General features: G+C 45.2%; 1 protein-coding gene across 2 annotated transcripts in view; it reads left to right on the top strand.

Moving 5' to 3' along the window:
- Positions 1–13,972, top strand: part of TMEM178B (transmembrane protein 178B) — a 329,107-nt gene that overhangs the window by 27,613 nt on the left and 287,522 nt on the right. The window lies entirely within an intron of this gene.

Here is a 13,972-nt window from a genome sequence, read left to right as displayed (position 1 = left end):
CATGCACAGAGGTTGGTATTGTCTCTTGTTGCTTTCCTGTCCCAGCAGCCTGAACCCGACATGCTCTTGGACTTAACAAGAGCGTTGTGATGTCATCACCGTTGGCTGTTTGCCATTTCCCTCTTGTACAAGTCTGACTGAATCTTTCTGGGACCTTCCTCTGCTCCTGTACACACTGCTAAAGTGGTTCAGCTTGCCACATTCCTTGCAATGCTTTCCAAGTGCATCTCACTGCGGGTACAGTACCCTGGCCACCTGCTCTCCTTTGCTGTTGTCTCACTGCATGTTCTTCTGTGGATGTTGTGTCTTTTGGAGCTTTCACCCTTTCTCTTGAGGCATCTACTGTGCACCCTATGTCTAAGCATTTCCCACTAAAGCTTATGCTCAAATAAATTTTAGTCTCTAAGGTGCCACAAGTACTCCTGTTCTTTTTCCTCCAGGTGGTGATCCCAAGCGATGCAGACGATCCTGTCCTCAATCAGGGAATCTGTTGAGCCCCCAAAATTGCAAGTGGTAGCCAATGTGCCTAAGGCAGTAACACAGTGGGTCTATGTCCTCCTTCAGATTGGTCTCCCATGAAAACCCTGTGTGGTCCCACAGTTTCGTTCTGCTTTGGGGAGCAATAGGTCTCCAGGGCTCCTAGGATTGCTGTGAGGCTTGCGTCAGTGGTGAGCTTGAGAGTGCTGTAGATCTCTCTGCCCTTTCCCCAGAAAGGTAAAATAGCAGTTTTACTTTCCTGCTGTTGTTGTCACTCCTGCCTGGCCAGGTCTATGTACAGTAGGGGGGAATCAGATAGCAAGTGTGAAAAATTGGGATGGGGTGGGGAGTAATAGGCGCCTATCTGAGACAAAGCCCCAAATATGGGGACTGTCCCTATAAAATCGAGACATCTGGTCACCCTAGTGTACAGCTCAAACTCCTCCTTCCACTGAGTCCATCGCTGGATTAAGTTTGTATCAGTGGAATCCAAGGCTTTGGAGGGGCTTCAGACTGAGTTCCATGGCTCACGCTGCTTCCAGCTGCTGCACGGCTGCTCTCACAGCTCAGGCACTGCCACCATGTTTAATTTGTAAAAAGCGAAGCTGAAGGCAGGTTGAATCGAACAAGAGGAGTGTTGTTAAACCCTTGTGCACTGCTCTGTCCATGTGGTGGTGTTGCTTCCATGACTCCCCACGTTCCCTGGTGTTTTATCAATACAGTCCCTCCAGGAAACATGGGCCGTCTGACTCCCATTCCACTGATCATGATACAACTTCACCTCTCTGCTTCAGTTTCCCATTTGTCCTGTCTGTTTACACTGTAAGCCCTTTGGGGCAGGGACTATCTCTTACCATGTGTTTGGGGCCTTGATCTTGGTTGGGGCCTCCATGTACTACATTACTATAAATAATAAAAACATAACAGCATAGATCTCAGATTCCGTCATCCTAAAGGTCACCAAAATATCCAGAGCATAAGAGCTGAGTATATTGTTAAGGGGGAAATTGTTACCACAGTCACTTAGGCCCAGATGCTTAAAGGTATTTGGACTCCTAACTTCTATTGAAATCAATGGTACTTAGGAGCCCAAATACCTTTGAGGATCTGGGCCTTAGTCCCACTCATAGTTCTTCCATCTCTTACAGATTTGCCTAGGTAGACATCTGCACTAGAACATGGAAGCAACATTTAATGAATTGAATGTAGAAGTAGGTCTCTCACCAATAGTGTTCAATAGTGATTAAACAAACAGCTTTCCCCATTAGGTGAGTCAGCAACATGTATATTCTCAAGGGTTGATGGTGGCTGCTTTTCTTCTGTTTTTGAGGGTCTTCATGTTGCGAGGTGACTCTTTTGACATTTCAGCGCACAGATGTAAGGAAAGTGGGTATGTTTTTCACATGAGACATATAGGAGCCAAATTGTGCTTGTCACAGTTTGCCAATCCAATTTCAAAGGGTCTAGGAAGACCCATCCTCCAGCCAAGTGTCTGCTTGATATTCTTGATCACTGATGTTTGTTTTGTGACCTTTCCATCAGCTGCTATGTGTAGCTATATGTTCTAGTCTGTTTACTCAGGGCTCCACCTCTGTGATAGCTATTGTACATCAGTTAATTAGCCTGAGAGAAGGAATATCATCTGTGCTTAACATGGCCTTCATTTGGGCCAAATTTGGGATGATATGATTTGGTTTGGGTGTGATGAGTGAAGCCCAAAAGGCCTCTTTTAGCCAAACCCTGCTCTGTTCTTCAGAAACGTAACATTCTAAGCACACGTGGTGCACAGAGGTCTATTTCAAAGGTGTCAGATATGACCTGTAAACCAGATTTGGCTCATATGATGTATTTTTGGGGCCCACATGACATATTCAGAATCTAAGCTTTCATTAAAAAAACAAGCTAACAACCCCTCCCAATAATCTTCTCGCCCCCATGTCTGTAGAGAAAACCTTCCACATGTGAACAAAGTGTAACCACTGCATGAGTGTGCAGACAGCCTGAAACAAAAAATGATGCAAAGGGACTAGTACCATTAACCTGATTGGAGCATCAACTTTTTTAAAGCCCATACAGGACCCTTCACTTTCACTGATTATTTCAGTGGAGGAAATGGAGGTCAGAATGGCAGTGAAGTCCACTAGGGTGGGAACTGAGAGTGGCTGCAGGAAAAGAAATGGAGAAAAAGAACAGAAGATAATCACAAAAACAGAGAAGAGAAAGAGAAACAGGAGAGAGAATAGGAAAGGAAGAGAAGCAAGGGACAGAGACAGTAGAGGCACAAAGGGGCGCAGATTTTCTCCTGAGTATTTTGAGGGAATGTGTCAATACAGTTGCCCCTTTGAACACCCCACCACTGTGTTTTCTAGTCCAAATCTTAGTACACATCTCCTGAGATATGAATGTGACAAGAAGGCACCAAACAAATAATATGCGATGTAGTAACTAAGAATTCAGTTGCTACCTCAAGGCCATATTCCGCTCTTGATCTCTTTGCAAGCCATTGAGTCATTGAATCATAGGGTTGGAAGGGACCTCAGGAGATCATCTAGTCCAACCCCCTGCTTGAAGCAGGACTAATCCCCAATTTTTGCCCCAGATCCCTAAATGGCCCCCTCAACAATTGAACTCACAACCCTGGGTTTAGCAGGCCAATGCTCAAACCACTGAGCTATCCCTCCCCCCGTGCCCTACTGACACAGGTGTTCCGCTGTGCATCGTGGGGAGCATATAGTCCCCACGCTGGCCCACAGACCGTACTGAAACGTAGAATTCACCTGTCTCCTCTGAATGAGTTTGACACTCTTGGTCTATTTGGATGCTGGAAACATCCAGAGAAACACCGTCACCATATCACACGTGGGATAAATTGACCTTGTCTTGACAAATCTTTGATCAATCCTGTGAATTTTGTGGGGATGATTTCCCCTGTAAACTATGTTCAGACAGAACCTCTGTGGGGACAAGTCTTTCAGAGCAGCAGGTCTCTTCCTCTGCGCAAGAGCACCTCTGCTCAAGTTTTCTTCCTTGATTTGAAGCAGGAACCAGAGCGATCAGGAAAGCCCTGCATATAAATATCTTGTTTAGTTAGTCTAATAAAGGTATTACTAACAGCCCTGCTTTGCGGATTTATTGGGGGATTTCAGTAAGACAGTGTTATCAGTGGAATTATGTTCATTCTCTGGTAAGACCTTGTCTATGCGAGAGAAAATAACGTTGATCCAATCAGAGATATTTTACAGGATCAATGTAATATTCTCCTGCATAATCACAATGGAGGGATTACAGCCCTGCCCTGGTAGTGACAAAGGACTGCTTGACAGATCACAGCCTCATTCATTCTCATTGTTTGAACTGTTAAAATATAATAGAAATTTTAGAAGTGCACATACATACATATGTATTTTAAATAAATCTGAACACTTTCAGGCAATAGGAATGATTTCCAGTCGGTTGTTTTCAAGCAATATTGTGAGCTGCATGCATTTTTCATAACTGAGCTACAGGCTCCTACTGAAGCATCTTGGTGTGACCTTGAGATACCTCCACCTGAAATCCAGGAAGAGTATGTACATGAAATGGGAGAAGAGGTTTGCAGGGGGTGGGAGGCGGGAGAAGAGAAATTGATATACAGCACAAGCTATATATTCCAGACATCATGGGAGACACTGACTAAATTTGGGTAATTGAGCTTTTGGATAATCTAAAGATTTCTCTTGGGAGGGGGAGAGGGATTAGAGTAGTTCAGATCACAGTGAAAACAGGAGAACCTAGAGAATACTATAATATGGAGAATAATTTACAATAAAACAAGACTTCCCCAATTGTTATGCCTTCCTCACTGGTAAAAACCTTTAATTTTTAAGGGCCCAATCATGTTCCATTGACTACAATGGAAGTTTTGCCATTCACTTTGGAGGATCAGGCCCTGAATCCTTCCGGCCATATCTCTCTGCCTGTAGTTACCCAAACAGTCCCATTGACTTCAATGAGACTTATTCATTTGAGTAAGATAAGCAGGATGTGGCATGGTGTGTGTGTGTGTGCGAGAGAAGGATTGTTTTACCACCTGAGATTGACTGGCTTCTTAGGATTTTCACCATAGCTTGTATAGCTCAGTGAAGGACAGAAAGGAAAACCGGTGGCTGAGGAACAGCATGACTGCTTGGCTTTTGATAACATCACAGTCCATTTGAACTCCAGTCCTGTGGTTTCAGATAACTTCAGCTGCAGGTCTGTGAAAGTTATTTTTGGAAAAAATCTACTGTGAGTGACATATAACATTCGACTGGACAAAGTATTAGGAAAAATACTGCAGGGAACACTCTGGCACTGGCAGGGGATAGGTTAGGTCAGGGGTTTTCAACCTTTTTCTTTCTGAGGTCCCCCAACATGCTATAAAAACTCCATGGCCCACCTGTGCCACAACAACTGTTTTTCTGCATATAAAAGCCAGGGCACACGTTAGTGGGTAGCAAGCAGGGCAATTGCCCAGGGCCCCACGCCACAGGGGGCACCGACAAACTAAGTTGCTTAGGCTTTGGCTTCAGCCCTGGATGGTGGGGCTTGGGGCCCTGGGCTTCAGCCCCATGTGGTGGGGCTTTGGCTTTCTGCCCTGGGCCCCAGCAAATCTAATGCTGGCCCTGCTGGGCGGACCCCCTGAAACTTGCTTGCGGCCCCCCAGGGGGCCCCAGGCCCCTGGTTGAGAACCACTGGATTAGATGACCTAATACATCTTTTCGTCTTAAGCTCCTGTTAGTAGCTTGTAACTAGCCCTGTGCGTGTGCATGGAGAAATAGGGGAGAGAGCACAAGAAACTTTCCCATGCCTTGTGACTAGCCATTGCACTGGAGCTCAGTCTGGAGAGCAAGGGCTCCTCCAGACTACTGCATGCCGTGGACTTGTCCTGCACAAAGAGGGCAGGAAGGGACAAGAGGAGGGTAGGATCGAGGCTACCCCAACTCTCAATACATATTGCTGATTGTTTTTTATAAGACATGATTACTTTTGCACTGTGTGTGCCTGCTATGGGCGAAGTGGGTACAGCACCACGGATGGCATCATTATTCCTGGGCAAGATGGGAATGATAGGATTGCCAAGAAAATTAAGTGAAAGTAATCACAATGCCTTTGTTACCTGAAATAATCAGTAATCAAGTTACTTCTTAAAAATGCAATGCTGAGAAATAATCACTTACTGTATCAGCCCCGGTCATTTCAGCCCTTCGATTTATTTATATCCCTGTAATTCATGGCTGCCTGTCAGTTATTCTGTTGGTAAGCCTGTAGCAAATCCATATTAAAAGAACATTAGGGGGTCTGTCTTAAACCCAGAAAAGCAACGAAAATCAGAGTAAATCCATGCTGATACTCTGCCCTTCGTTGCATAAGTTCAGGATGGACTCTTATCCCAGATTTCTACTCTTAACTCTTAGTTTCCTGGCTCTTTTGAGTTTACTCAGATCCCTGATATTACTAAAACACGTTTTCTATGTCAGTGGTTCTCAAACTAGGGGCGCTGCTTGTTCAGGGAAAGCCCCTGGCGGGCCGGGCTGGTTTGTTTACCTGCCGCGTCCGCAGGTTTGGCTGATCACAGCTCCCACTGGCCGCAGTTCACCGCTCCAGGCCAATGGGGGCTGCAGAAAGCGGCATGGGCCGAGGGACGTGCTGGTCACCCTTCCTGCAGCCCCCATTGGCCTGGAGTGGCGAACGGTGGCCAGTGGGAGCTGTGATAGTCCGAACCTGCTGATGCAGCAGCTAAACAAACCGGCCCGGCCCACTAGGGGCTTTCCCTGAACAAGCAGCGCCCCTAGTTTGAGAACCACTGTTCTATGTTATTTTAACACACACACAGTGCCTAGGGCCCTACCAAATTCATGGTTCATTTTGGTCAATTTCATGGTCATAGGATTAAAAAAATCGTAAATGTCATGATTTCACCTATTTAAATCTGAAATTTCACAGTGTTGTAACTGTAGGGGTCCTGACCCAAAAAGGAGTTGTGGGGGGGAGGGGGTGTGACAGGGCAGAGTGGCCCTGCCCTGGTACCGCAGGGGTTAACCCTTCCTTCCTGGCAGAGGAAGCCCCGCCCCGGAAGCCCTGCTGGGCATGCTCCAACTGGAGAATAGATATAAAAGCCTGCAAAGGTGCTTGGTCTGGGTTGACCACTGGAGGAGAAGGAGGCATGCTACCAGCTCCTGAGGAGGGATAGCCAATGCTCCTGGATCCAGGGGCCAGCCAAGCTGGGATGCACCCGGGGTCTCAGCAGGAGGGTATGGACTGGAGGGCCCCTCCCCCTGGGGTGGAGAAGATGACATTGAGGGTAGGAAGTGACCCAGGGGAACTTTAGAGACAAGCAGTGTTAAAGCTGCACTGATGCTCAGCGTGTTGCGGGTGGATCCCTGCTGAGCTAAGCATGAGGGGAAACTCTGCCAATAGGAGAGCCCTGGGTTAGGACCTGGTGGAGAGGGTGGGCCTGTGTCCCCCTACCCCTCTGACCATTGGGAAACCCTTCCCTGCCTGAGGGTGAGGTATATGGATGTTGGGTGATGCTGCCTGGATACTTGGGGGTGACACATGGACTCAGACTGTTAGGTCCTGCTACCCTGACCAAAGGGCAAGCATGGGGAAACTGGCCATTGGGCCACATTGGAAAGCCCTTACAGGATGGGTGTGGGAACATAAGAGGGGCGAGGCCCTGACACCCCATCCATCCCTGCCACAAAGGGGTGCTGCAGTGCCGGACCTGTCACCGGGGGTTGCAAGGTTATTGCAGTGGGGGTTGTGGTACTGCTACCCTTACTTCTGTGCTGGCTCTGCCTTCAGAGCTGGGCAGCTGGAGAGCGGCGGCTGCTGGCTGGGAGCCCAGCTCTGAAGGCAGAGCTGCTGCCAGCAGCAGCTCAGAAGTAAGGATAGCCTGGTGTGATGTTGCCATCCTTACTTCTGCGCTGCTGCCTGCAGAGCTGGGCCCTCCGTCAGCAGCCGTCGCTCTCCAGCTGCCCAGCTCTGAAGGCAGCAGCACAGAAGTAAGCAAGGTATGGCATTGCCACCCTTACTTCTGCGCTGCTGCTGGGGTGCTGCCTTCACAGCTGGGCACCTGGTCAACAAGCACTGCTCTCCGGCAGCCCAGCTCTGAAGGCAGCGCATAAGTAAGGGTGGCAATACTGTGACCCCCCCCTAAAATAACCATGTGACACCCCCCTGCAACTCCTCTTTGAGTCAGGACCCCCAGTTTGAGAAATGGTCTCCCCCTGTGAAATCTATATAGTATAGGGTAAAAGCACACAGAAGACCAGATTTCACAGGGGAAGACCAGATTTCATGGTCTGTGATGTGTTTTTCATGGCTGTGAATTTGGTAGGGCCCTAACTATGCCCCATTATGATTTGCATTTTAAAATAGCACTCACTGTTTATTTCCTTGATAAGCTGTGATGGCAGCAGGTGAACATCCTGAGGGCCATATTCACTGAAGTCATCCCAGGGCAAAATCTTGAAGACTGTGCACAGCTTTTATTTAGTTCTGATCAGGCAAGACTTCTGCTGAAGTCAATGGATGAAATCCTGGCCCCATTGAAGAGAATGGCAAACCTCCCTTTCAGTGAGACTAGGATTTCACAGAATGTGTTGTCTGTGGAGGGGCTGAGTAAAAATGGAGGAAGGCCTTCTAAATTAGTCTCCCCAGCACAGGTCTAATGCTGTGAGCCCCCAGGGAGGATTTGCCCTGTGGCAGATTGGGAGGTAGGCCTAGAGGTAATAAGTTACAGACAATGCAGGTGATCTGCAACATGTACAATTAAAATTACATATATTGATATGATAAAAGCATCTCAACAACAGTCTTGCCAAATTTTACTTGCTATTTTGTTGGGGGTAAGTACTTTTTCTAAGGGGTGATTTTTTTCTTCATTATTCTCATAGCCTAAGAGGCAAGTGAGTAGATTTTTGTGGCCAGGCTGGTAAGTTTTCATGACCATTTTTCAAGGCTATTATAACTAATATAAAAAGAAAAGGAGTACTTGTGGCACCTTAGAGACTAACCAATTTATTAATAAATATAATAACACGGCTGTTACTCTGAAACTAATATAAAGAGATTTCATGTTTGTAAAATAAAATAACCTGACAGTTTACATCAAATATAAACCCTTTAGAAATGGGACTATTGAGAGTCACTTAACTAAAATGGTCCATCATGCCTCCACCTTCCCCTCTTTCAATTCTCTCCACGAAACTTACTTCTCCTGTGAAAGCTAAAAATTCTCATGTTCCCTTTAGACAGACCGTATCACTCACTACCAGAGAGCTCAGAACTTCCAAGATGCATGGAGTACCAACTAAATCATCTGCATAGTCTTATTGATGTTACCTTCATGCTCCTCTGTCCCCTTCCCTAAAATATTTGTAATAATTATGAATCAAGTTATCTTAACCTGAAGCCTGATCCTGTGAACAATGCTGAGTTTAATGTTTTCACAATAGAATTGTTCACTATAGTAAGCGTTGCACTGTTAATGAGTAGTTAGTGTCTAGACATTCAATTGTAAACTCTTTAGTGGTCTGATTCTGCACTCATGTCACACCCGTTATATGTGGGTGTACCACTACTGAGACCTGGCTAAATATAAAATGATATTCATGTCGCTTAAGGTTCTATGCTATCATGGCAGTATCTGAGTGTACACACGCATGGAAACACACAGAGATTGGCTAGAATAAGATACGCCAACGTATTATTAGCCACCTAAATGGGGCATTGTTATTAACATTTGTAATATGCACTCTACAACTTTAATAATAATTTAAAAAATCAAATATCACTTTTTTAAAATTGCTTGGTAGTGACTGGAGATAAAGTTAGACATCTTGGGAGGGTGTGTATGGGGGAGGGGTGTTCTTTCAATTATGTGGACTTATTCAGTCAGATGACTGATACAAGAGCAAGATATATAAATCAGCAAGTGCTGGAAGAGGAACACTTAATTGAAGCTTTATCAACTGCCTGCAGAACCTGACCTCAGACCAGCAGAATGAAGCACAGTCCTGAATGGGAGGGAGTGCACCGTTTTCACTGATGACTAAACCTGTGTGCACATAAAGGATTTATTTACCCACAGGTGGCAGAGCACTGCTGAGTTACGGGTGGCTTGAACCATTCTGCTTCATCAATGTAAATAGCTAATTTCAGACTCATAGCATGGTCTACATTTGAATTGATAAGTAGATACTTGTGTGCAGTGACTGATCTGAGATTTAATTTAAAAAATGTTTTGCTGATTCTATACATCTATGTGTGATAGTAACATGATGATGATAATGACAAAACATATGGCAGAATAATGGCACATTCTAAGCCTACAAAATTTAATTCTCTGCATTTTTATACTTGTTGTTTGATATCAGTACAGTATATAAAGATTGATTTCTATCTATTTTGGATAGCTACATCACTGTACCATATGCCTGTAACTGTACATCACTAAACTATGTGAAGGAAGAGATGACCAGGTAACATTTCACAAAACTGAAAACAATTATGAGCCAAATCAGTTGAGAGAATTTTAACAAAAATTGGGAACTATTTAAGAAACACTTTACTCGATACTCAAGCCACAATTCCACAACTGAGAGACTGCACTGGTTAAAAAAAATCAAGATGGTTTAGAGGAAAAGCAACTATAAGTTTTAAAAGCATATATAACAAATGATTAATATAAATCAGAAGCTAAGCATTCTAGAAAATTGAAAAGGAAAGCAAAAGACAAAGAGACCTCTACAGGCTGCAGAGTTAAAGACCATGAGAAGGAGTCTTAAGTATATTAGGAACAAATGAAATCCTAACTATGGTATTGGTCCATTATTAGATGGAAATGGTAGAGCTACCAATAATAACACAGAAAAGGCAGAAGTGTTCAACAAATATTTCTGTTCTGTAATTGGGAAAAAGCCAGATGATGTATTTGTGTCATAATGATGAAATACTTTCCATTTCAAAAGTAATTAAAGAGGGTGTTAATCAGCAGTTACTAAAGCTAGACATTTTTAAATCAGAAGGTCTGGAAAACTTGCATCCAAGAGTTTTAAAAGAATTGGTCATGGAGATGTTAGACTATTAATGTTGATTTTCAATAAGTCTTGGAACACAGGGGAAGTTCCAGAGGACTAGAAGAAAGTTAACATTGTTCCAGTTACTAAAAAGGGTAAATGGGATGACTCGGGTCACTTTTACACCTGTCAGTTTGACATCAATCGAGGCAAAATAATGCAACAGTTGATATAGTATTTGATTAAGTATTAAAGGAATGTAATATAAATAATGTCAATCAACATGGGGTTAAGGAAAATACATCCTATCAAACTAATATGATATCTTTTCTTGATGAGATTAAAAGTCTGGTTTATAAAGTTACTGTTGATGTAATATACTTAAATTTCTGTAAAGTATTTCATATAGTACTACATGATATTTTGATTAAGAAATCAAAATGATACAAAATTAACATGACAGACATGAAATGGAATAAAAATTGGCTAACTGATAGGTCTCAAAATGTAACTTTAAATGAGGAATCACTGAGCAGGTGTGTTTCTACTGGGGTCCCATAGAAATCAGTTCTTGGCCCTCAGCTATTTAGCATTTTTAATCAGTGACCTGAAAGAAAACAAAGACATTACCAATAAAGTTTGCAGATGACCCAAAGATTGGGGAGTGGTAAATAATGAAGAGGACAGGTCACTGATTCTAAGTGACCTTAGATCAGTGGTTCTCAAAGCTGGTCCGCCGCTTGTTCAGGGAAAGCTCCTGGTGGGCAGGGCTGGTTTGTTTACCTGCCGTGTCCGCAGGTTCGGCCAATCATGGCTCCCACTGGCCACGGTTCACCGTTCCAGGCCCATGGGGGCTGCAGGAAGGGCTGCCAGCACATCCCTTGGCTCGCGCTGCTTTCTGCAGCCCCCACTGCCCTGGAGCGGCGAACAGTAGCCAGTGGGAGCTGCGATCAGCCGCACCTGCGGATGCGGCAGGTAAACAAACCAGCCCGGCCTGTTAGGGGTTTTCCCTGAACAAGCAGCGAACCGGCTTTGAGAACCACTGCCTTAGATCACTTGATAAGCTGGTGCAAGCAAACACTATACATTTTACTATGGCCAACTGTCAATGTATACATCTAGGAAGAAAGAATATCGGCCCTATTTACAGGATGTGTCATGCTATCCTGGGAAGCAGTGAATCTGAAAAGGTCAGGGTGGATAGTCAGCTGAATATGAGCTCCCAGTGCAACACTGTGCCCACAAAGGCTAATACATTCCTTATATGTATAAATGGGGAATACTGAGTTGGAAGAGAGAGAGTATATTGATTTTAAAATTGCCAGTGATGGAGAATCCCCCCACAACTCTTGGTGTGTTGGTCCAATGGTAATTACCCTCCCTGTTCAAAAGTTGCACCTTTATTTCTAGTCTGACCGCTTCTCTACATGATGTGCTAATGCACTCTATGTGGGTGTGATTTCTAAAGTGCACTAACGTGTATTAATGGGTCTGTCTAGGCAAGTGGTACGCAACTTGCGGCCCGCACACAGCCTGTCAAGGTAATCCGCTGGCAGGCTGCAAGACCGTTTGTTGACATTGACCGTCTGCAGGCACAGCCACCCATAGCTCCCAGTGGCTGTGGTTCGCCACTCACAGAGGCTCACTCTCTTCTTCCAAGCTGGGGCTTGAAAATTAAACTACCTGCCCTACAATAACAATACTGCATAAAGCGAATAAGCTTTTAAACTGACCATCCATATGAAAGCAGCCTTTTTGCTGAATGCTGAAGATGATAAAGGAAGGAATTCAGCACACTTGTTGTTTCACATGAAAGGCTGGGTTGCGGGGGGCGGTGTTCCCAGTTGATAACATTGTTACAAAGCACAACCTCACTCTCCTCATGGGACAAGCTGAGCCCCTACACTAGTGCTCTAGAATACACTCAGCTGGGAATGGCATAGGGCCAAATTTTCACTCCCGCAGTCTGGGCCTGCTTGCTGGTCCTGAAAATCTGGTCAGAAGCAGAGGTGCCAGCTTTGTGATTTCCCCGGGGGGCTGGACTCCTGTTCTGTCCTGGGGTCTGCCCCCACTCCACCCCATACCCCCACCCCCCCCATCCTGTTCTGCCCCAAATTCCTCTTGCCCCCACTCCTCCCCCTCCCCCTCCCCCTGAGCACCTTCTACACATCACTGAACAGCTGATCGCCGGCAGGCGGGAGGCACTGGGGCATCAGTGGGGCTGCAAGTGGGTGCTGAGCACCCACTAGTTTTTTTTTCTGTGAGTGCTCCAGTGCTGGAGTACCTATGGAGTCGGCACCTATGGTCAGAAGTATCACAGTGGGAACTGCTGGAAGCTGAACACTTTTGAAAATCTGTCCCTGATTGGGGGTGCCAAGTCTTTGAAAATCTGACCCTTGACTATTGTGTGAAGCCTGGAGGCTAGCTAAAGGAGTAAAGGGGGTGTTTTAATTAAAAGAGTGCACTGCTTTCTATTTTAATATTACAGTATACCACAGGGTGTAATATTCAAGTAGGATTGAATTAAATAACTACAGTATATGATATAGTGTGTTTAAAAAAAACCTGCAAGATGCAAAGGAGCTCAGTGTTGGGTGAAAGTATGGGCTAGGGAGTTTGCCTGGAGTGGGAGGCTATGAGCTTAGCCAGGGGACATAGAAGAGGGCAGCACTTCATGACCTGCAGAAGGAAACAGAGATTTCCATTCCAAATGTGCTGAATAGCCCTTTCTCCAGCTATTGAAGGCACTCTGCATATAATGCATAATTGTCTGATGGAGGGTGGGGAGGGGTTAGTTAGGTGTAATGTTGCAATTCAGCATCAAATCCCTGCTGTAACAACATTCTGCTCTTTATTTACATTGTGCTGTGACATAACTTAATGGGAGATGCTGATTTATTTATTCCCATACACCATGGTAACAATGAAGGAAGTTCACTATCCCTAACAGGCATGTCTCTTTCTTCTTGCTCTTCTTCTCTTTCCACATTCTTTATTCATTCATTCCTTCTCGTTCAGTCTCTCCCTCTCTTCCTTCCTCCCTGTCTAATATTGTTTTAAAAATAATTCTTACTTTTTTTAGATATATATTAAATCTAGCATTCCCACCACCCACTTCCCTGGCTTTCCCCTGTGTTCTGGTGTCTATCCTTCCTTGCTACCTCCCTCTTGTGTTTTCTCATCCTTCCCTTCCCTGCTTCTGTCACCCAGAGAGAACAGAAATGGTGTGGGTGCAGTTCGCCATTCCCGACCAATGGGAGCTGCGGAGAGTGGCGCGGGCTGCAGGGACGTGCTGGCTGCTGCTTCCCACAGCTCCCAGCGGCTGGGAATGGCGAACTGCAGCCACTGGGAGCTGCAGGCGGCTCTGCCTGCGCACGGTCAATGTAAACAAACTGTCTCATGACCTGCCAGCGGATTACCCTGACATGGTGTCTGTGGGCTGCAGGTTGCCC

This window comes from Lepidochelys kempii, chromosome 1, assembly GCF_965140265.1.
Source record: "Lepidochelys kempii isolate rLepKem1 chromosome 1, rLepKem1.hap2, whole genome shotgun sequence".
NCBI classification, from domain to species: domain Eukaryota; kingdom Metazoa; phylum Chordata; order Testudines; family Cheloniidae; genus Lepidochelys; species Lepidochelys kempii.
The sequence above is the reverse complement of the archived record's forward strand: the minus strand, read 5'-3'. Positions and strand labels throughout refer to the sequence as shown.